The sequence below is a fragment of the Gouania willdenowi genome, chromosome 16, assembly GCF_900634775.1.
Source record: "Gouania willdenowi chromosome 16, fGouWil2.1, whole genome shotgun sequence".
Taxonomy (NCBI): domain Eukaryota; kingdom Metazoa; phylum Chordata; class Actinopteri; order Blenniiformes; family Gobiesocidae; genus Gouania; species Gouania willdenowi.
This window is the reverse complement of record NC_041059.1, coordinates 21,394,276-21,418,372: the sequence shown is the minus strand read 5'-3', so window position 1 is coordinate 21,418,372 and position 24,097 is coordinate 21,394,276. Positions and strand designations below refer to the sequence as shown.

Below are 24,097 nucleotides of genomic sequence, written 5' to 3'. Positions count from 1 at the left end.
TTGGTGACTTTTCTGCTTGAAAGGTAATTAATGCTGCTTGATTTACATTATGTTTGATTTGTAATTGTTACACTAGGACTCTGTAGTGCATGTGTTCATGTGCACGCAGCAGCCTCCGTGTGGGCTGCTGTAAGTGAAACTGTGTTGTTGCTGCTGCTGAGGTGTGTGCTCATAGAGTGAGATAAGTGCTGCAGTAATATGCTTTTAACAGACCATGTTATATTGCTGTGATGTTGCTGTTGGACTAATGTTAGCTTGTTAGCTCCTCTGAGGGAGGGACTTTGGAAAGTTTGGAGGCAGGGCAAGAGAGCAGCAGGGAGGGAGGGGGAAAGAGGGATCTAAGAGTTGCGGACTGCACCTTTAAGGTCTCGTTATTATTGAAGGCAACTCCTCTGCCAATTTGTAAATCACAAGCACAGTTACATCATATATCACACAACCTCACTCAGACTGCTTGTCTGTCGACCGATCAGTCAGCGAGGCAGGAAGCCAACTAGAGAAAAAACAACGAATCGTACAGTAAAGGAAGTTACTTTAAAGGCCAGTTATATGTCTGTTCAGTTTGCCAGGCTGCAGGACACAAAGTAAACCAAACAAAGCTAGAGCCGGGCCTATCACTACCTCCGTCAGACAGCCGCCTGCCTGCCAGCCAGGACACCCTTGTGATCCGTACACTATGAAAACGATGTGACACTTGGTTTGAGTACGATTTATTGCACACATGCTTAGCTGTTCGGCTAATACACTCTGCCATGTACGGAAGTAGTGGCTTTCAGTGATGTCATACCACTGCCCTTTTACTATTATCATCTTTCCAATTCCATTCCAGAGAAAGTTTACAAATATCTTGAGTGGTGAAGCTGTTTTGGGGATTATAGCTAAAGAGCATGGCATCTGAACCCCTCTCGTGAAAGCCAAACTCAATCTCTCTTTAACACAACTCTTAAGCTCAGTGAACAGGTTGACGCTCCGTGCAGCCAAAAAAGTGTATCATATCATATTCCCTGTTGTTGTGGAGCATCAGAATATTTTATACTTGACAAAACATTGTAATTGTATTTCACTAAGGTGAACCTAAAACACTTCCATCTTCCAGATATATGGAGTAAATGGCCTATTCTGGTAATATGTATTAGCACCAGGGTTGGGGTCAGTTACATTTCTCAGTTACAATTACATTTTCAATTACCCATGTTCAATTACAATTCAATTATGATTACAGTGACCAGCATTTTTTCCATTTACAATTAAATTACAATTATTTTTTATCCTCAGCAAGTCCATTACAACTAATCACAATTACTAAGCCTGAAATAAATAACCTAATAAAACTTAACCTTCCTCTTATGTTAGCGGTCTGTTAGCATCTCTTATGGTAACGGGTCTAAAATCAGCTGTAAAATACACTAAAAACAAATATCTATCATCTGTCTTTCCTATCTATTGGTTATCTTGTTAGGCAATGAGAATATTGGTATTCATATTTTTGGTGTGGGCATCTGAGTCTTTTTTGTGTCAGTATACGCCTATATTAATTTTGTTTTTAAATGTGGGTAAACTTGATATGAAACATATTTTAATAATTCACAACTACATATGTGTAGAACCGTACATAAAAGTGTAAATATGATTTCCTAGTTTTGCGTTACATTATAATTGATAATTTTTATATATGGCAATTACAATTACAAAGTAAATTATTTAAACTGAATTGCAATTTAATTATGATTACAACAGCAACAGATTAAAAAAAAAATACAATTATAATTGTAATTACGCCACAATTACGCCACAATTGTAAATAATTACCAATTACACAATTACATTGGGAGTCATTTATAATTTATAATTGACTCCCACCCTTTGAGACGTTCTTGCCTCAAAGCAAGAACGTCCTTGGATCAAACCCCATTGTTGGACACTTGGGTCCTTTCTATGTGGAGTTTGCATGTTCTCCCCATGCTTGAATGGGTTTTCTCTCTATACTCTTATTTCCTCCCACCCTCCAAAAACATGTATGTTATGTGTTTTGAATGTCTATGTTGCCAATAAGAGTGAATGTGAGTGGTTATCAATCTATTTGTTTATACTTGCACATAATTGTGTCCCACGACCCTAAAAACGAAAAGTGAATAAATTAATGAGTGAATGAACAATCAGATATTATTTACGGTAATGCCCATTATGTTGATTGCAATCTATTAGATTGTGTTTGTTTTTCTGTCAGTCCTTTATTTCACTGCGCCTTAAGTTATGTGCCTTGATGCATTCTGCAAGTGTCTATTGCAGTCAAACAAACAGCAGAACAGTTATCCAGTTAATGTGTCAATCAATAATGCGTCAGCACTAAGAGCTGATGCTTTTATAGTAAACAAGAAGAGCCAACTTTCCGCTCATTCCCACTGCAGAGCTCGCTCACACAGGAGTCCAGGATATATGGCTGTGAAAGATTCTACAAAAAAAAAAAAAGAATAAAACAAAAATACGTAAAAGTAGGGAATGGAATAAAAACTACACTGTAAGGATCACCACCGGGCAACAAAGTTCCATGCCTGTCATCACCTACAAAAGGACTGTATGCTATCTTTTTTTAAATTTGATAATTATTAGGGATACATAAAGAAATGCATCATTGATGCATCCTAATCTGAGTAATAAACCAAATTGTTTAAAATACGTACCATTTATTTAAGGTAGTGGCTATCCGCACGGTTGCCGTATCAATATACAGACTTTCTATCAGTACACAGCACCCCTATTTGGCCAGTTTAGGTCATGTGCTAGGTCAGTCATTGGCCAGTTTAGGTCACATGACTAAGACTAAACCTTACCATAAACCCAATCCTAACCCTAACTCTAAAAAATGTTACGATATTGGGTAAGAACCTAACGCTAACTCTAACCCGCTACGTACGTGTACTTCAGTAACCATACCAATAGCACCGGGGGTTGCCCGTACGGCAACCGTACAAATAGACACTTTCTTTATTTAAAGAATATCAATAGTAATGAGCGTACGCGATTAGATTTTCTGACAGTCACCACAAAAATAGCCCCAGCACTGACCTTGCTATTGTGCTGCACAGCAATTTTTCAGCATGTCCAATAATCCATCCAAGTTTTGAAGACCCTTTTATTGCTCATGAATATTATTAAATGTTATTCTGTGTTTGAACAAGAAACTGGACAAAATGACTTTCAAACTCTTGCTTTATTCTTCATTGTGTTGGCGGACGTTTATTCTTCTGGCCTGGAGGTTTACTGTATCACACAGGTGGTGACAAGTGCCTTGTTATTGCAGTGGAAACAGACATTTACATGTTAGTGTAGAAATGTTCAACACAGTTTTAAAAGATGTCGGGATTTTCTTCCTCAATGTAATGTATGCTGTAACTGACACTTCCTATAGTGCTGTTTTATGTGAAAAGTAACTTTGTTTTTTCATGACAGAGGAGTATAATTCAGGATAGGCTGTCTCCTAAATACATGCAAAATTCATTATGATTCTACAAAGATGTTAAAACTATTTTTTATTGAAAACTACAGTATGTGTTGTGCAGTGACGCGCCATGAGCACTAGAGTTGGGTAGGCAGGGCGTAGCAAATCGAGACCACCAATCTCGACACCAATGACAGTTTCATATGTTTTGGCTGGCAAGTGTTAATCTAACAAAATCAACATTGTAAAACACCCTTAAAGAAACAAACAAATATTCAATATAGCCTCCATACTCTCCCAACAAGATATATCTTGTGACATGGCAGTGCATCCATTGTTCGGGTTGGAAACACAGAAACACGGACAAAATGACTGCAACGACAATTCAGAACAGCCTCAATGAAAGCCAATCCTTCCTTTTGTACCATTCACTGTGAAAAGTACGAAACATTTTTCTGACCTTACCTTTGCTGAAGGTCTGGTAGCTCAGGTGTTGGTCTCCCATCTTTTAAAAGCTGTCTTTTTTCCTCAAAAAAAAGTGTCTTCATCGTCGCTAGCGCTGTCATCCTGCCTGTAGTGTTATCCCGCCCACTAGCTAGTGAACGTAGCAGCAGCGGCCACGTTGTATCAATTCACTGAGGCACTCTGAACGAGTGTATAGCATTTAGCATAGCACAGATACGTCCAAAATCAGCAAAGAGAGCTGCCTTTTTATGTAAATGGTCTTTATATTGGGGAACTGATTGCACATGCGCAAACACATAAAAAACGCTATAGAAACAGAGGCAGAACAACAATGTGCTTTTGGGAGAGGGTGTGGCCTCCTCCTGGCTTACAGCAGAGTGAGACTGTGCAGCGTTTCTGCCGTACCAGGAAATAGGAAATGTCTAGTAATTTGGGCTATGAAAAGCACAAAATACTGACACTTTCAAACTTATAGGTACTGTAGGCTATCGGAAATTGAAAAATAAACAATGTATGATTATATTATAATTAAAACAAATAATCAAAATATCAATTCACCCTTGGGTGGGCACTGCCTACCTTGCCTACCCTGACTGCACATCACTGGTGTTGTGGTTATGAAATAGAATGTAGCTCACTCATCTAGTCTTTCACACATAGAAACTGATAAACCCAGCTCTGAACAAAACAGTTGTAAAGCAGGTCTATGTCATATAGTTGAGAAACAGACTGTGAACACATGTTTGGACAGTCTGCGTTGAAGAATTTGTCCCGCATGGAAATTCAAGCAATATATATATTGCCTTTCCACTATACGGATGGATTTCATTTCAAATGCTAAATCCCTTTCATTTTGTTATTTGCATATCCCTTCTTCCCTTGATCTATGATCGCTGCATGCTTTGGTCTGAATAATATCAGTGTCCTGTGGGGACTTGGTATTTTTGAAAGTGTCAGATGGTTGAAGAAAACTATAAAACTATGGAAGGGAGGAGAGGAAAGCAGCTGCGTTTGTTTCCTAAACTGAACTGGGACCATAAAACTCATCTGTGGGAATCACATTTCAAGAAATACATTTCCCAATCGCAAACGATCGGATCATAACAGGCTTGCCTTGGGTGTTAGCACAGCTATCCAACTAATCTATTTGATCATAGATGAATAGACAGATAGATAATGTAATAAGATTAAATGTGAATATATAACATTATGTTTGATCTACTCAATAACTTACAGGACTTTATGAATAAAATAAAACACTAGAGATTCCTAAAAAACAAATCCTTAAATCAAATCTAATTCTATGGCAAAACCAACTATCAATCAGTCAGTGATTCTGTGTCCAAAAGAATATCGTCACTCCTGTGTTTATCCAACATTTGTTTCCTGCGGTGTCATTTGAGAGCAGCTTGGAAAGAGTATCACTCCGCTGTTGATATGACAAATATAGAGTTGAATCTTGAGAACGTAGCACAAAGGTCAGCCAGAAATCACCCGATAAGGCTTCCTGACCATCAAAGTGCTCTCGCAAAGGCTTGAATTATGGCGACACTTCACAAAAAGCTGATGCTTATGAGAGTGAAGATTTCTTTTATGGCGCGAACTGAATAAATAAGAAAGAAAGAAAGAAAGAAAGAAAGAAAGAAAGAAAGAAAGAAAGAAAGAAAGAAAGAAAGAAAGAAAGAAAGAAAGAAAGAAAGAAAGAAAGAAAGAGGACATGGAAAAGCAAAGCTAGTAAATACTGTAAATGTATATTCAGGTATGAAACCACACAGGTAATAATCCTCTGAATGTAGAACAATGCAGACTCCCGTCTCATTTGTTCTTCATACAATATGTTTGTACAAATGTTGAGCTGGTCACCTGCCCCAGAGGATTAGAATGTTAACCAGTTTACATTCTGCCCACAGCTTTTGAAATGATTCAATTTTCTTAATCTTGTTTAGCTTTAGTAAGTCGCTTTGAGGCAGTACGGCATCCTTTTTCAATTGTGCATCCTTTGAGTGCATTTGCATATCTAAATTTTGCACTGAAATGCAGGACAGGCTCAGCTTTGCAGCCCTAAAAAAAAAAAAAAAAAGGAAAACTGAGAAGCATTGCTGGGTCTGGCTGGAGGCTGAGTAAATGTTTGATAGGTAGAGATAACCTCCTCTTTTTCTATCTAACTCCAGTTTCTGATGTTCCCTTTAACTGATGGTAATAGAATAAACAATCTCTCTCTTTAATCACATCCTCTTAAATGAATAACAGCAGCAACTCTCTGACACGTGTAATATACAGTCCTAATATGCCGCTGGCGTTATATTTAGTCAACTTTTTTTCTTGCTTGCTTCATTTTCCAGTTATTCATGGTTATTTCACAGGTTCAGTCGTCACACAACAGCTGAACTCGTCAACGTTGAAAAGAAAGAAGGCAACCTCATTGGTTTCCTCTTCCAGAGCCAATGCTTGCTGCAATTACCTGCAAGAATATTGTGCACTGATCTGTAAAATAATCGTGAAGTGCTGAGAGGTTTTCCATTCCAAGTGGTCCCCAATGAATTGAGTGTTAAGTCCTCATGGCACGATAATACATGAGATTTAGGCAGCAGAGAATGAGGAGGCTTAGAGTAAGAGTTACTCTTCCCGTCTAAGCAGTTGTCTGGTTTGCTAAGGTAATATACAGTACTGCAGTGGTTCCCAAAGAGAGGTACGTGTACCCCTGCGGGTACAGGAGCACATTGCAGCGGGTACTCGGAAAGATTTAACAATGAATTTAAAAATAATCAGGAAATGTTCCTAGTTCCTTTTTAGGCTTTTTTTTTTTTTTTTTTTACAAATTAATTACAAACTTACAGTACTGTTGCTCAATAAAATACAATATTTTCTTTTAATTCATTGAAATAGGATTATATTACGCTGTAGAGGCCAGTTTTATCACACTTCTGACAATAGGAGACAATAGTTAGCTATGTTTTACAAACAAGACTAGATTTACTCAGTATTGAAATAATCACATAAAAATAGTAGTTTAGCTAATTTCCACTTTAAATTCCACCCATTGTTTTGAATTTGTAGATTAAACCTTAGGGAACCAATGTTTGAGCCAAAGTTAGGATGTTAGGAGAGCCCGCTGTTCACATATGAAAACACATACAAAATTATGGAGAGGGTACTAATGATATGAAGAGGGGGTCCACATGATTTGACAAAAATATAAGGGGATACACAAGACAAAAAAGATTGGGAACCACTGGTGTAGTGTAAACAGTAGCAATATATGGAAGATGAGGTTAATGTTAACATGGTAACATTTTTGGGCTAAACTTGTTTTACAAGTGACTTTAAATCAAAAAATCACTTGAAAAGTAGAAGATATTGCAATGGTATGTTGTGCTGGAATATTAACCTGGGATTTTCTTTAGACAGATAAAATCAAAAGTGGTACTTCAATACATTTTTTTTTTTTTACAGATAGATAGTCGCAGGTCTATCAAAATTCTAAGATTTCACTTGTTCGCTCAGCACAAACAAGTTTTTATCAGTCCAATTGTAGTGTTTCCTCTTCTGAAACAGATGCACACAGCAGAATATGAATATTGTTTCAGAGGCTTTAAAAAGATGACACAGAGAAAAAAAGATAAATCTTTCTAATCCCAAAAGACCATCTTGATCGCAAAGCTTGAATGCTTGCTGTGGGTTGAGTAAGAAGAAAAAAAAATATTAAAAAGGGACAAATATCGCTTTTCCATTCGCTGCTAGATGTATGTGATAGAGCGAAATGTCAGCAAAAATACTAAAGCGGCATGTCAGCAGAGCCAGCTGACAGACGGGAGGGAAGAGGTAAAAATGTTCTATCATGTCCGACAAGGTGTTCTTTTTGAGATTTAAAGATCACTGCACAACTTTAAACATGTTTGTCACTTTTTACTCTGACGCAGGGAACTATCATGGGCTTCACAAGAACTTTATCTGCTCAGGCTCAAGGTGTGGGTGGGAGAGGGGGGAGTCTATTCCCATTTATCTTAGCCAGGTTCCCTTCAAAGGCAACAAATAAATTACAGTGTACATTTGATACAAATTGATTTCTTAACTCAAATAACAATGTTGTCCCCCCGGTCAGGGCCATGTGTCACTCAGTCGCTAGACTGAGTGAAAGCCTCAATCTGTCTCTGTGATAGAAATAGGGCTGACACATCTCCACCAAGGAATGCTAATCACGCGGGCCTGGCCTGGCCCTTTGTGGGCAGGCCATGATAAGGAAAATCAGTTTCTCTTCCTGTCAGACAGTGGGGCCTGCGCCCTGATCGCTGTCTGGAAGGAAACAAGCCATGGGCCTGGAAGTTACTGTCCTAGTTGTTTTGTTGTGGTGTAGCTACATGACGGAGGATAGAGCTAGAGAGTGAGTAAGGTTTAAGGTGGGATGTAGCAAAGACGGAAGGAGAACGATATAGAAAGGGGAGCAGTGGATGAGCTGATGAGGAAAAGAAACTGAAAGAAGAGATTTTAACCAATCCCAAAAAAAAAAAAAAAAGACAGAAAGAGTGGGAACAATCAAGACAGAAGGCTTGGTTTTAAAGACCCGGTGGCAGCTGTAGCATCAGAAATGAAGCTGAAGTGAACCCCGCTGAATATCTTGAGCCGATCTTATCAACGACTGGGAGGAATGAGATATTGGCAGGAGCTGTTGAGTGCTCTCACAGCTGAGCAGGTTAATAGGGTTGGAAGGCAGGCCACAGGCTAATTGGATTTGCCGTGGCTTGATAAACAGTGGCAAGCCTTTCTTGCCAGCCAAACATACAGGTTGACTTCACTCCCCCTCCCAACCACTCTTCTATGGACCATTTTCTCATCCAAACCTCCTTCAAACCACAACAAGAGGAGGGGAGAGCAGCAGAATGAAAGCTATTTTCTTCTCCTTATTCCCAACTGGCCAACCATGGTGGGTCTTCTGTGTATCAACGTGTGTATGTGTACCGATGTGAAAAGGAAAAAAAAAAAGAAAGAGACGGAGAGAGAAAGAGAGTTGGCCATCTACTGATTTTAATCAAATAGCATTTAACCTGTCTGACCTCCAAGAGTCATCACACATGACCAGATCAAGCTGCCTTGTACTTCCTCCTTGCTTGACATTAGAGCAGTGTGTGTGAACAGGGCGTCTGTGCAGAGGTTTTACAACACCTTTCCTTTCAGTGAAGTAAAGCTTTTCTTGCGTCATCTTTTTACCTTCAAATACCAGCTGCTTTTTTAAATCACCCGTCACAAGGAAGCAAGAGGCTTTTGACAAATTTCAAACTACATGTTTGCTTTTTCAATCTCAATCAACAACACTAATATTTTTAGATTACATGAACATTTCTGATGAATTAAAAAAAAAAAAAATGTAATAAGGAATTCATTTGCGATCCAGCATACATTTACTTTGAGTTGATTCTTTCTCAATACCTTTCTATTTGCTAGAGAATTAAAGAAAAACCCTACAAATGATCTTATCAAATCATTTATGTCCACAACCCACTCCCAGCAGGGAGCTCTGCATCAAATACTACACTTCCCACTCTCAACAGTTAAAAGTCATCCAATCAGCAATACAAAATCTATACCTGATCTCTGATTGAGCAAATAATGCATGTTACGTCTAATCAACTGTGTTCCCACACTGGTTTTAATCCTCTTCACGTAGGTGGCTGATGTTTGATTGGGATTGTCAGTGTAGGTTTTTGACTGTGTGTTTTGTACATTAGTGGGAAGCGGGTCCTTTGTGGTAGAGCTGTTTGTACTTGAAATGTGAGGGCAAGGAAAAAAAATGTATCCATCAAAATCTATTTACAAGCAGGGGACTTTAAGGAGAAAGCGACTCACTTTTTTCTTCTTTTTTTTTTTTTTAAAGGAATAGCAACCACTGTAAAACACCCTGGGGTGTCACACTGTCCTCATTTATATAAAAAGCCCAGACCGGTGGATAACTCCTCTGCAAGCTTGGGTGTAGCCAGATTGGCTTAGTTAGTGAAGCACCCCACACATTAAAACCCAAAGAAAAAGATGTTTGGAAACAGAGGGGGAGAAAAAGGGGACTTTGGTTGCCTCTGGATTTGCATTTGCAAATAGAAAAAAAAAAAAACATCAAGGCCTTAGATAGTTTTAAAAGGAAAGTGAATTCATGTGGAAAAGGATGTTGCTGAACTTAGTAAGTTCCCAAATTTGTTGATAAGACCCAGTATAGTTAAAACTAGTCAAAAGAATGATAATGGACAGACAGGCTACTATCTATTTATATAGAATTTTATTTGTGTTAGGGTTGTGACAACAAAGGAACAAGGTTGATGTGCCCATATAGAGATAGAACAGGAAAAATGCTATCAGCACCCGAAGGGAGGATATACATGAAATGGCCAGTCTTTACAATTCAGTAAAAACGAGTTGAAAGAAAATGTATGCTTGGTTTAAGATGAAACTAAAGGAAGCTGAAAAATGGTTAAATCAAAGAAAAATATCCTGTGTGTACTTTTATCTTAGTCGTTGGGGTGATGGCCAGGTTGAAGGAAGAGCACGTTTGGCAGGACCAGTCTCACAGACTGAATTCATCAGCCCTTAAACTTCCACTTGCCCATAAAGAATTTATGAATCCTCGGATAGCAATCAGGTCGTCCATTTCCTAAAGAAAAGAGGAATGATATCTGTTTAATAGCCTCAAGGGAAGGGCCATCTACTATATGCAGATACACCGAGCTCAGATAGTTCGCAGACTGCATACCACATATACATTAACATACACTATCTCTGTTCTTTTTGGTCTGTATAAGTATATTATGGAAGCATGTAAAGGTACAGTAATATCAAAGCTCCTGGGGACGATAACTAACAATTTTAACAACACAAATAAAGACATAGTGTAGGCCTCATAGATCAATAAATCAAAATGGAGAATTTACTCACAAATAAAAGTTGAAGGATGAAATTGCCACTTGCAAGATTGTTATTGATGCCATCACAAACAATGGGTTCGTTGGCAAACAGAAATGTGACCTGAACTTCTGAAAAGTTTGGCGTATTTGCATGGTGGGATTGGGAATCCTGTAGAATAATGCAAAAACTAAGAAAAGTTTCTTCAAGAAGTGTTTTTACTGCATTCCGACCATGATTTCTGGTGTTTCTTCTTGTTCGTTTAGGGTAGTCCCCGTCATATGACGTCACTCTGCGACACAATACATTTAGGCCATATTCCAGTGTTTCAGTGGAAGCCACAATATCAAGATCCACTGTTGTTTTTGCACAACTTTTAAATTTTAAAAACTCCAGAAATGTCTCTTAGGTGTTTATGCCAGGCACACTGGCATCACTAGCGAATGAGAAGAAACTTTGGATGAAATACAGGTAAAGTTTAAAAAAGGTTAGTTATCATCTTAAAGTATATCTATAATTTAAAAATTTACATTCTCATTTGATGGGTAACAAATATATACTGCTGTTGCTGCTACTACTATGACTAGTAGCATTGCACAATTTTAGTGTATTAGTTATCTTGTTCCTTTAATAAATTAATTTACATAGACTGGACAGAAATGTTTCAACACTAAACATTACAAAAATTAAATCTCAATAGCTAAGCTACAGCTACATTCATATCTTGAAAACTGCTTATGTCACTCATCTCATGCTCCATTTTCAAAAGAGCTAGATTAAAGAAATAACATTTTCATTTGTATGTATAAATACAGTTCAGGTAATCACATTACCATTTTGCTGTTAATTGTTATAGTATGTACATTATGGCATCAAAGAGCTTTTTTTAAAATTCATGTGTTAAATATAGGCCTTGAATAGTATCGGTATCAGTTTTTCTGACAATGTATTGTGTACATTTTTTCCCACCATACTTGCATTTGTAGTCTTATGTTTTCTGTTTTTAAATCGTGATTTAAGATGGAAGGTTTTTGTTAAATTGAACCTTGTGAACTGAAACTGAAACACTAGATGTAGTACAATATTATCTTGTTGAAAATGCGCATGTTTTTCTTGCAAAAAATTAAATCAATTGATCATGTTGCATAACGCTCCTCAAGAAAAGGTATGGAAAACCTTTTTAGATGAAAAAGAGAGGGCATACTTTTTCCACTAATTGTTTTCAATTCATTTCAACTTTATGTATATAATGCAAATAATGAGACCTGGTTGGAGGTTTGGGTCGATCAAAAATTGAAAATTAAGTGTTGCTAAAAGCTAATATTGACCATCGCTACTTTATACTGTTATTTAAACTCTCTAATATTCATAGAACTGCAATAGAAGTGCTAATATTCATAGCACAGTGCTAACCCAACCCCAAATATTGCAGAGTACTCTTATGGTGATGGTTATGCTTTAACTTTAATAAACTATTATAAACCAATACCAAATATCAAAATTTGATAATATAATTCCCTTTTTTTCCTAGAAATAAGCTTTTATTTTAACTTTCTTGTTAATTTGCTCCACCACCATAGGCCATGTGAGTGGCAAATAAAGACTGTCTTAAATCATTTTTTTGAGATATGAACTCCTCCAGGTTTATGATCTGACTCTGTTATAAGTGGCTAAAGCACAAGTGCTTTATCTGGTGTTCACCGTGTTTTTACAGCTGACCATTCCCTATTCCCTTCTTTTTCCCTGACTATCGTCTTTCAGGCTGTGCTCAGATTCCATTCCTTACACATCAGAATAGAGACATTCATCTTAAGGATGACATCTGTGGTGAATTTCTCAATAACCCAATAGTCATTCAGTACAGGAGGGGCAGGGTAGGGGGGGTTTTGAAAGTAGGGAATGGGGATTATGACACATAAAATGCTGAAACCAAGCAAGGTGGGTGTGGGGCGGTTGCGCATAAAGTTCAAATTTGGTAATTTAAGTTAATGTGGTTTGTGGGCCTCCAGAGGCAAGACTAATCCGTGGCTTGATGCGTTCAAGCCCAGATATGTTATAAATTTACCAAGACCATAGGTTTTATACAATATCATTACCTTGCAGTTAAAACAAGAAATTGTGGGAGAGGCGCATGTTTGTTTTCTTTCTTCTTATGAGTTTCAGCCAAAAGCAACAGAACATCTTGGGTTCTAGGAGCACATGTGATTCACTAAAATGCTTGTGTTGGTCTTATTGCCATGGTTACAGAGTGGATTGAATGTCTGTAGACTCTGTGATTACATACATCATATTTTTTAGTTGTTGTGAATCAAACGCTGCCAAGTTGTATAAACAAACAACATAATTTGTGCATAGGTCCTAATACTGTAAACGGCTGCACGCTCACACACTGTCAGACATTAGTGCTTTATGAGAACTATCTTCTGCCCTCACACCTATGCGTGATTTGTATCTGCCATGATCCATACGGTGTGGGTGATGGGGTTTCGAGAGGCCCATCAGTCAGTTAATCTAAAAGAAAATAGTAGCAGCAGATATCTCCCTCTCTTCAAGACAAACTAAAGAGAGGGAGAGCGAGGGTGGGTGGAGGGGATTCAAAGCAAAGCAAAATCAGCTCTTCTCAGAGATGGAGAGGGTGGTTTAGAAGGAGGTGGGGGATTAAGGCGCTCTTTCACTGTGGAGCCAGCTCTTATAAGGTACATCATTTTACTGCAGCTTCACACTTTCATTGATAAATCATCATCTGCTTCCCACTAAAGCTTTGGCTGTTATGCCTGCGTATTCTGTCTCAAACAAGATTAATACTTACCCAGTTGGTGTGTAAGAAAACACAGTGACAGTAAGCTGACAGTACCTTCTGTATGTTAGGCTTACTCTCAATTCAATATCTTGTCTAATGTTTAACCCTGTGGAGATCACAGCCTAATGCATCTTAGTTCTTGATAGCCTCTCATAAAATCCACTTGTAAACATGTAACAACAGTACTTATATATAGATTAGAGTCATCTAATTGGCATAACTAAGAGAATAATGTTGACAAAGAAATAAAAATAAGAGTTATGTGAAGCAGAGCAAAAATGTTTGTGTTCTTTGTTAAATGTTGAATATAAAATAAAGTACATGTCTGTCTCTCTCTCGCTCTCATATATATATATATATATATTGTATTTAGATATAGATCGGGCAATGACAGGTGATATGGTCACACACATATATATACAGTATTTATATTTATTTTTTGCATTATTTGAAAAAAGGCACTTGTTGAGTGCTTGTATTTATTTAGTGTCTATTAATGAGAAAGGTAACTTAAATGTTATTATTTATGTTGGGCATATAAGCATTTTTGCTTCTGCCTGTTTCAGTCTAATGTACAGATACAGTCGGGCAAAAAGTACTTAGTTAGCCACCAATTGTGCAAGTTCTCCCACTTAAAAAGATGAGAGAGGCCTGCAATTTTCATCACAAGTATACCTCAACTATGAGAGACAAAACGATGAAAAAAAAATCCAGAAAAATCACATTGTAGGATTTTTAATAAATTTATTTTCAAATTATGGTGGAAAATATGTATTTGGTCATTAACAAAAGTTCATCTCAATACTTTTTAATGTACCCTTTGTTGGCAATGACAGAAGTCAAATGTTTTCTGTAAGTCTTCACACACTGTTGCTGGTATTTTGGCTCATTCCTAGATGCAGATCTCCTCTAGAGCAGTGATGTTTAGGGCTGTTGCTGGGCAACACGGACTTTCAACTCCCTCCAAAGATTTCCTGTGGGGTTGAGATCTGGAGTCTGGCTAGGCCACTTCAGGACCTTGAAATGCTTCTTACGAAGCCACTTCTTTCTTGCCCGGGCGGTGTGTTTGGGATCATTGTTGTGCCGAAAGACCCAGCCACGGTTCATCTTCAATGCCCATGCTGATGGAAGGAGGTTTTCACTCAAAATCTCACAATACATGGCCTGTTACGTGCATGTAAACTTTGCACTGTTGTAATTCTCCTCTTTTGTTTTAGCAGGCTATCAGTTGGCTGCTGCTGTGCTCACCTGGCCTCATTAGCAGCCCTGCAGAGTATGTAAGGGCTCAATGAGCAGTCTGGAGAGAGCTGTGCTACGTGGTGGCCTTGACTTTTGTTTTGGTCTCGGTGTGGTGGTAAGGTGTAGGGTTAGGTAAGACGAGGTACCGCTTACATTTTACACACCTAGGAATTTGTATGTCTAGAAACACTAGGTAAGTGGTTAATGCCACCCCATGTACGTTTTGGCCTCTTCTTTAGTTAGTTAGTCAGGATTTTGGTTTGTTCCTTTTCATATTGCAGCAGTAGAGTTTGATAGGGCCTGGTTTGTTTTGTTTGTTTCATTTTTTTGGCACAAACCTCCCAGCCCTCACCTTCCCCACTCGGGAAGTGTTCGTCCTGGTGTTTAGACGAATAAATTGTTGAAAACTGAAATGTCTTTGTGCTATTTGACCGTCTGTTGCTGTCCGGGTGCCTTTTGAGCACTCGGAGCGTAGCAGCCCCCAATCATTCTTTCCTTTACACGGATCAGTCGTCCTGGTCCCTTTGCAGGAGAATCAGCCCCAAAGCATTATGTTACCACCCCCATGCTTTACAGTAGATATGGTGTTCTTTCTCCTCCAAACACGACAAGTTGAGTTTTTACCAAAAAATCCTATTTTGGTTTCATCTGACCATATGACGTTCGCCCAATCCTTTTCTTGATCATCCAAATGCTCTCTAGCAAACTTCAGATGGGCCCAGACATGTACTGGCTTAAACAGGGGGACACGTCTGGCACTGCAGGATTTGAGTCCCTTGCGGCGTAGTGTGTTACTGCTGGTAGCCTTTGTTACTTGAGCCCCGGCTCTCTGCAGGTCATTTACTAGGTCCCCCCATGTGATTCTGGGATTTTTGCTCACCGTTATTTTGATCATTTTGACCCCACGGGGTGAGATCTTGCATGGAGCCTCAGATCGAGAGAGATTATCAGTGGTCTTGTATGTCTTCTGTTTTCTAATAATTGCTCCCACAGTTGATTTCTTCACACCAAGCTGCTTACCTCTTGCAGATTCAGTCTTCCCAGCCAGGTGCAGGTCTACAATTTTGTTTCTGGTGTCCTTTGACAGCTCTTTGGTCTTGGCCATAGTGGAGTTTGGAGTGTGACTGTTTGAGGTTGTGGACAGGTGTGTTTTATACTGATAACAGGTTCAAACAGGTGCCATTAATACAGGTAATGAGTGGAGGACAGAGGAGCCTCTTAAAGAAGAAGTTACTGGTCTGTGAGAGCCAGAAATTTTGTTTGTAGGTGACCAAATACTTATTTTACCAAGGGATGTACCAATTATTCAGTAAAAATACCACAATGTGGTTTTCTGGATTTTTTTTTTCTCATTTTGTCTCTCATAGTTGAAGTATACCTATGGTTACAGGCCTCTTTCATCTTTTTAAGTTGGAGTACTTGCATAGTTGGTGGCTGACTAAATACTTTTTTGCCCCACTTTGTATATTTTTGAATTGTGATATTTTTTAAGACTGAAACAAACAAATAAACTGAACTGAACTGAAGTAGAATATTTTAATTCTCCATGCACACAACATTTACTGGATTGACTTGGACCAGTATAGGATTTTCTCAGGTGAAAAGTTTTAAACTCTCCAAATTTAACAGCTGAGAGAACATAGAAGGTCTCTGGTCCTGACTCAGATTATCTCCCAAATTCTTCCCAAAGAATGCATTTATTTTTAACAAGTGCTAAACCCCTCCCAAAGCTGACAGGTTTTATGTTAGAAGTTATGTCTGAATATAAGCATTCATGTCAAGTCAGTGTCTCAGATTCAGATTAGGGCTGCTGCGAACATGTTTGCCCAGTCAGTTCACTGCCTGGAGACTCTCCCCAGGCTAAATTCATACTCTGAGTGCATGGATTCCTTTAGAAGCAAGCTACAGAAATGATTAGCACAGCTCAACTGAAGGCACAGTGGGGGCTATTGGACAGCTCGGAAAGTCTCATTGGAAACAGTACACCTTGTGTCTGTGTTAATTGATCACAGACCGCATTATCCTGGCTGTTTAAGGCTTAATTTGCCCTTTGAATCAACACCTTTTGTCTTCTGATGCAGTCATTTGTTAAATGAGGGGATAGAAAAACTACATAGTTAGTCTCCGTTAAATCTGTGCTCACTTTTATCTATTTGTCTGCATGTGGAATTAGTTTATTTTTAAAGGAATACATGTTTGTTTTTCCTGAGAGTTTCATTCATTAAACCATATTATTATTATTATTATTATTATTATTATTATTATTATTATTATTATTATTATTATTATTATTATTATTATTATTATTATTATTATTATTATTATTTTAAGCAAAGGTTACTTATTAATTACTTATTGATGAAAACTGCATCAATACTATACAGGTCCATAAAAAGAAATAGCTAAAAAGGGAATTATAATCTTTTATTATTCTTACTAAAACTGTATTCACCATCAATCCGTCAACAACTGTGCATGGGATCTGTACAGCAGGTTTCATCCAAAACATAATTATATATCAGTGGAACTAAAGTAATATTTTTTCTGGAACATTGATGAGTTTAAAATATATTTGGTATACATTTAAATGTGAATCAGAAACTTGGATGATACAAAAGGCATTTAGTATGAAAAAAATCGTGACAATTACACCAACCACTAAAGTTGAACCAGGTGACAGACCTGTCACAAAATTGATTTATTATGTTTTTTCTATATTATTATTTTAATGATTCAGAGCACATTACGTGGTCTCACTGAGAAACAATTACTGAGGTAAAAACCACAACTGAAATATTTTTTTCACTTTCTAACTGTGAAACACCTTTAGTGTTAAATAATAAAGTGGCTAAAATAAACCAGTTTGAAAAATTCTTGTGGCGCAAGCAGCTCATATTTTCCAGTAAATATATCAAAACTCTTCTTATCTCCTGACATGTATCTCTTTTTCACTTAATTTCCATTTCCTCGGTGCATTTTCCTTATAATGGAGAAGAGGGCCTTCTAAATGAATCACATGTTATTACCTACATTTGTGTTTCTCCTAACACTTGGTAAGCCTTTGACAAGTTGTGAAATGTTGCAGGAAAAAACTGACTCATAGTCAGATTCTACGTAAAAGACATGGTTGGCCTACTCCTGTCGACAGCTCGCCATGTATTTGCTTTGAGATAAGAATGTTATCAACACAGCAGTGTCTGTGCAATGAGGGTGATTAGAAGACATATAGTACAAACACTTCAATTTGGACTTCAGAAACCTTACCTCTATCCATTTGTCTGAGCACAAATCTATCATAGAAGGGGATCAGCTAAGGGAAATGTGTATTTCATTTCACTTGCTGTCCCCATTCTTAATAGGTAGCCATCCAGAGAGAATGAAATGATTGATTTTTGTCATCCTGAATAAGGATAAATGAATGGAAGCTAAATCTTCCATGAGGAGGAGTTGGAAGAGGAGTCAGGGATGAGCTCGTGCGTGTGCGTGCGTGTGCGTGTGCGCGTGTGTGTGTGTGTGTGTGTGTGTGTGTGTGTGTGTGTGTGTGTGTGTGTGTGTGTGTGTGTGTGTGTGTGTGTGTGTGTGTGTTGGAGGGTGAGTTAAAGCTGTCTTTGCACGTCTGGCTAGACAAAAACTCAGCAAACCTGTGCGGCTGAAACAGAAAAAAACAAAAACAAGAAAGTGTATGTGTTTGGCTGAGGATTATAGTCTGTGTGTGCGTGTGCGTTTTCACTTACACTTCGCTTCTATGGTTACCTAATGAAATATTGATGGGAGATGTGGGAAGTGCGGGGGCTGGGTTGGCTGGTGGGGGGGTTGGTGGTGTCGGAACTGTAACTGCTGCTTCCTGTGGCTTGGGACATCTCTGTCACTCTGGATATCAGCAGGACAGCCCTGGCCTAATTTGATCTGACTTTGAATGAGTCAATCACAGGAGGTATAAAAAGAATAGAGAAGTGCACGATGCACTGCACCGAGTCATAGGGAGAGGATAGAGACAAGTTTGACAGAGAGAGAAAGACAGTAAAAAGCAGAGGTGAAAGTAACAGATTGCAAGTAAAGAAGGAAAGTAAATTGTTACATCTCTACACCCAACCGTTACTGAGTAAATCATTCATTTTTTGTTTTAAAATCATAAACGGACATTCTGAAACAACAAAAAAAACAACACATTCTCTCACTCCCAACTCATCACATATCGACGTTTGGGAGGGAACCTTTGGCGTCACTATGACGCTAAAGGTCGGCCTTCGGAAACAATTGTTTTTATGATGTTTCTAGTGAGAAATCTACCCATAACTTATGGGTAGGGTTAGGTTAGGTTAGGTTAGGGTTATGGCTCTTAGTCTTATTTTGAAAAGTTGCGGAGAATAAAAGCTTACGGACCCTTAGCATCACATAGTGATGCCGAAGGGGTACCCTTGGCGTCGATATGTGACGAGATGGGAGTGAGTCTGGGTTGCAAAATATGAAATGATCAGACAACAATCAAATGCATCACGTCATAGCTGAACCAATCAGATTAAACATAATGCAATGGTTGTGGTTTCTACCTGTTGTTACCCATTAGGCACATTTGGTATGGCACAGTTTTAGAGTTCATAAATATAGCTATGCTTAGAGCCTGAGAATATCTTTTATTTTGAATTGAATTAATTGGTATTACTGTATTTTCAAAAGAATTGTACATTTTGACAAACCTTTTATTTTATACAGATGCCTTTGTGGGAAATAAATTAAGTTCCAGTTGTGCAAGATTTGGTTTCTTCCTTTTTAAGTTTATACATGAGATGTTTACTGTATGCAAGAGAACCGTGGCAATATTTATTACCAAATATAAACGTGAAGGGTGAAAGTTACTATTACCTTTTACTTTGAGTACTGTTTAATTGAGCCACATTTTACTTGTACTTGAGTATTTTATGTATTACTTACTTGTACTTGTACTTGAGTACAATTTCAATCAAGTAACAGTACTTCTACTTGAGTAGCATATATCAGTACTCTTTACACCTCTGTTAAAAAGCAGTGGGTGCACAGTGTAGCTGTTCAACGCTCTTGAAGCCAAAATACGGCGCTTATGGGCACTTCAATCTTGCAAATTTGACGCCATTTGGAGCCAGACTCTGCGCAGTAGGGTCCGGCGGGAGGAGCCCGACCTGGTAGCACGTCCCGCCCATTTAGCGTACTGCCCTGATGACTTACGCAGCCCAGCTACGCCAAGAACATAAGTACTTTTCCTACTTTTCTACCAACGGCTTGTTCAGATCATAGAGGTTTGTACAAAACCACGATATATTTCAACTCAACTATCTAGTTAAATGGCGTCTCGGCTTTTGTTCACGATGTAACTGCTATTCACAAAAAGAGCTACGCAAGAGCCGTGGCTGTCAAATATGATGTAAAATCACATTTTTCAACCTCAAATAACTTATTTAAAACAAAACTTCACAGAAAAATCAGCACTTGAACACAATATAGGCTGATAATAACTGATGATCACAGCAGAGTTTAGGTTTTAAAAAAAATAATGTGACGAATATTTTAACTTTACAGTTTGACCCACATCCCATCCGTTATCATTGAGGAGGCGGGGTTTATGACCTATACTGCAGCCAGTCAGCAGGGGGAGCTCTAAAATTAAAAGCTTCACTCCACCGGGGAGGTTGTTCCGTCCATTCTTTTTACAGTCTATGGTAAAATTTTTCAGATGCATCCCGATTGACAATGTCAAACACGTCTTGAAATTTATTTCATGATTATACGTAGCAAACTATGTGCTGTGTGACAGTAAAGCACGGCTTTGTTTTTTTTTTGTTGTTTTTTTTTGTCTGCAGCTACTGCTTTGTAATTGTTTGCCTCTGACTTTATTGAGTTTGTATTTCTCACTGCAAATCCTGTATCAGAGGTGAAAAATATTCACTTTGTTTGCTTTATATTTCCTAGTCAGCTTTGCTTTTAAACGCAAGACGTTTGAAGCAGCACATTCTATTGAAATCTTTTTGCACATAGTCTACAGAGGTATACTGTATGACAGGAAAAATAGAGGCATGGCAATTTTATTTTTATTCAGCCTTTGTAAATGGTCAAGTATTTTTTTTATTTTTTTGAAGGCAAGCCATGAGCATCAAAACTTTTTTTTTTTTCAACTACACCTGCTGGTTATACATTTGTTTTGAAGGAACTTGTATTGAACTGAGTCAGTTTGAATATAGCAAAACAACGTTGGAACTGATTGAGTATATTGGGATGCACAAATACAATTATGTACAAAGCGTAGTGAAACATCATCACTTCATTCAAATATTAGTGAAAGGCATGATGCTAAATGCCAAACTAAAGGATACCCACGGCTGCAAAAAAGGACTTACAAAAGTCTACTGTTAGCGTTCATATTAGTGGGAGGCGCGTGACATGTCACATGCCAACTTGAAGAAAATGAAGTCTATGGGGAACAGGAGTATTTTTACAGTATATCACCTACTTTCTTTATTTTTTTACGTGTTGCGAAAAAAGAATCCACCCAAAAAGGTGCGCACACAGATGTTCAATTGACTATTTCTTTCTCAAGAGCTTTTTGTTGAAACAGCCTCTTATAAAGCCTCAAGAACTTCTCTTCACTAAATATATATCCAAGTTATCCCTTTCACATACACACTTTTAAGAGTTTTTCATGATTCAGTGCACACAAAAATAGAATTAATAGGTAATATCTTTATCAAGCTTCTTATCAGGGCAGAGAAATGTAGTCGACAAGAGTAAACACTATGTTTTCTAACACTATCTCTGCTAACATGATGATGGCTAGCCTGCACTAATCTTGTAAAGTCAACCTTTTAAAAAAGGAATAGATGACGGATGGGAACGGGAGAAAAAAGGGCGAGATGGACAGCCATGTACAGGATTGTATCCACGCTAGGAGCTGCCCCTGTCCATATCCAATGTAAGGTTATAGGAATATCATAATCCCTCCTCTGAGCTCCTTTTCACAGAAGATGATGACTAAATTTCCAGTGTCTTATCACACACTCCCAGACTGGAACTAGTACAAGGGGTTCTGAGGGAGGAACCCAGCATGAAAAGTGCTGGGGATGAGATGATCAGATTAACGTTGGCTATTGGATTTGTTTGTGGTGGTTGCAATCGGAGCGAAGCAGGCGTCGTTCAAAATGCCCATGGAGATGCAAAGCCTCCACCAATCCTTTCACCCATAGAAAAATAAATAAATACTCTTCTCGGGGGGTGTTTCAGGAGTGTTATGTGGGGCGCTCCTGCAGGGGTAGGTGGGGGTTGAGTTGGGGGGAAACAAATTTAACACTTCAGGGGCTTGAAGAAGGAGGAGGGAGTTGTGTATTTTATCAGGTGGGTAGATGCTGGACTGCTTCATGTGGTGAGACAAGTGGGATTGACTGGCGGTATTCAGCAGAATGCAGGCTGGGGGAGTGTTGATGACTGCCTGCAAGGGGGAGGCTGCGATGGTTGGCTCTTCTGAAACCTCACCTGAGGCACAGCAAGACATTGTGGAAAAAGAAACCTCTCCTATAGCATACGTGCCATGTGCGAGGCTGGATTGGGGAGGAGACAACAGGCAGCTCTGCAAATGCCTCAGAGGGAGGCAGGAAAATAGGGAGGGTAAGGAAGTAGGGGCTTGAAGGAAGAACAGAAGAGTTGGCTGATGTACATATGAGTTTCCTAAACGAAAAGAAAAAAAAAAAAAAAAAACAGGATAACAGAGTCAAATAAAGTGTTTAAACATTCAATTACAGAAAAGACATCAAAATGAAGGGATGTTATGAGTACAGTTGTTCCTCACTATAACGCAGTTCACCTTTCGTGGCCTCAGTGTTTTGCAGGTTTTTTTGCCTGACGTCATCGTTAACAAAGACTCTAAATGCATTCGGCATCACTTTCTGATCGTTAGCAGTGTGACTGAAGTGCTGTATGTTTGAAAACAGGTTTATGGTTTAAAAAATCTACGAAGGTTTGAACTTTGAGAGTGTTTAAACAAGAGAGAAATGTTAAATCCTGTCTGAGAAAAGTGTATAAAGTGTGTGGTGAGGGCTTTTACACCCTTAAAACATGTCTAATAATTGTAAAAATAAAGCTGACTACTTTGCGGATTTTGCCTATTGCAGGTTATTTTTAGAACGTAACCCCCGCGATAAACGACGGACTACTGTATTTCAATAGCAGTATGATAACTGTAAAAACTGGTATCTAGATTCCCAAAGCAAACAAGAGCACTCAGAGAGCGCAAACTTCCCCCAAGCTCCAAATATTGTTATCTAGCTCAGTAATCCTGAACTTGGTACCATGATCGTTCACATTTTAAAGGCTTGTGAGACTTGTGAGAATTACAAACCAAGATAATAATATTTTTTTAAATTTCACCAATGACAAGATATAGGGATTTTTAGATTTTTGAAACTGATCCAGAATTAGGATATTAATCCAGATGCATGATGAAATTTAATGTAGTCTTCCATGGCGTAAGGTTTGGTTAATTTGAAAATCGATTAAGTACTTTTGACGTAATCCAGGTGAAAACTCATTGGCGAAGGTAATAACTGACAGCTTGATTCTTCATTATCTTTCTTTCATATAGATGATTCTCTGTAACATTTTGATTAAAAAATGTCTAGCTTCAATATTTGATGTTGTTGTAAATACTTGGCCTTGCTGCTTTCTAGTGTAGCGATAAAAGACTTTACGGGTGGCCCACACTTCACCATTTCTGAGTGTAAACTATGTGTGTAAGGTTTATATATATATATTCAAACAAAAGGTGGACAGTTTGAGGGACAAATACTCTTTTGAAATGCTTAAAAACATCAAATATTGTACAGTATATAAATATATACTAACCCCAAATTCTACAATTTCAGTCATTGACAGTGTTAAAAGTGTCATTTCACCTGTGCGTCATTATATATAATCTTTAGACATTTAAAACCCTTATGGTATGAAAGTGATTATTATACAAGAACAAATTTCGAATACCATAGAATGCAACCGTGGCCTGAAACACGGGTCAAATGACATGCTTTCTAAGATAGACTTTAAAGCATCATTCCCACAAGAATTCCAGTCTTGCTAGCTGTTTTCCCACATGTTTAATTTTGTTAAGTGATGCAAAAGGATGTCAATACTGATCTGTACCACTTACCTTGAATACTTCGTGCAGACAGCAGACAAAGACGTGGCTTTGCTTATATGACATAATACAGTGGTGCACTTTGTACCTCTAAGCTAGGCTATTTTAATAGAATAAAAAG

The 24,097-nt window shown here is 38.2% G+C and overlaps 1 long non-coding RNA gene across 1 annotated transcript in view; it reads right to left on the bottom strand.

The window, feature by feature from the left end:
- Window positions 1-20,912: 20,912 nt before the first annotated feature.
- LOC114478352 (uncharacterized) overlaps window positions 20,913-24,097 on the bottom strand; it is a 40,741-nt gene continuing 37,556 nt past the window's right edge. Inside the window, exon 3 of the long non-coding RNA XR_003675841.1 lies at window positions 20,913-22,514. This is a non-coding gene — a long non-coding RNA (uncharacterized LOC114478352). The remainder of the gene's footprint in view (window positions 22,515-24,097) is intronic.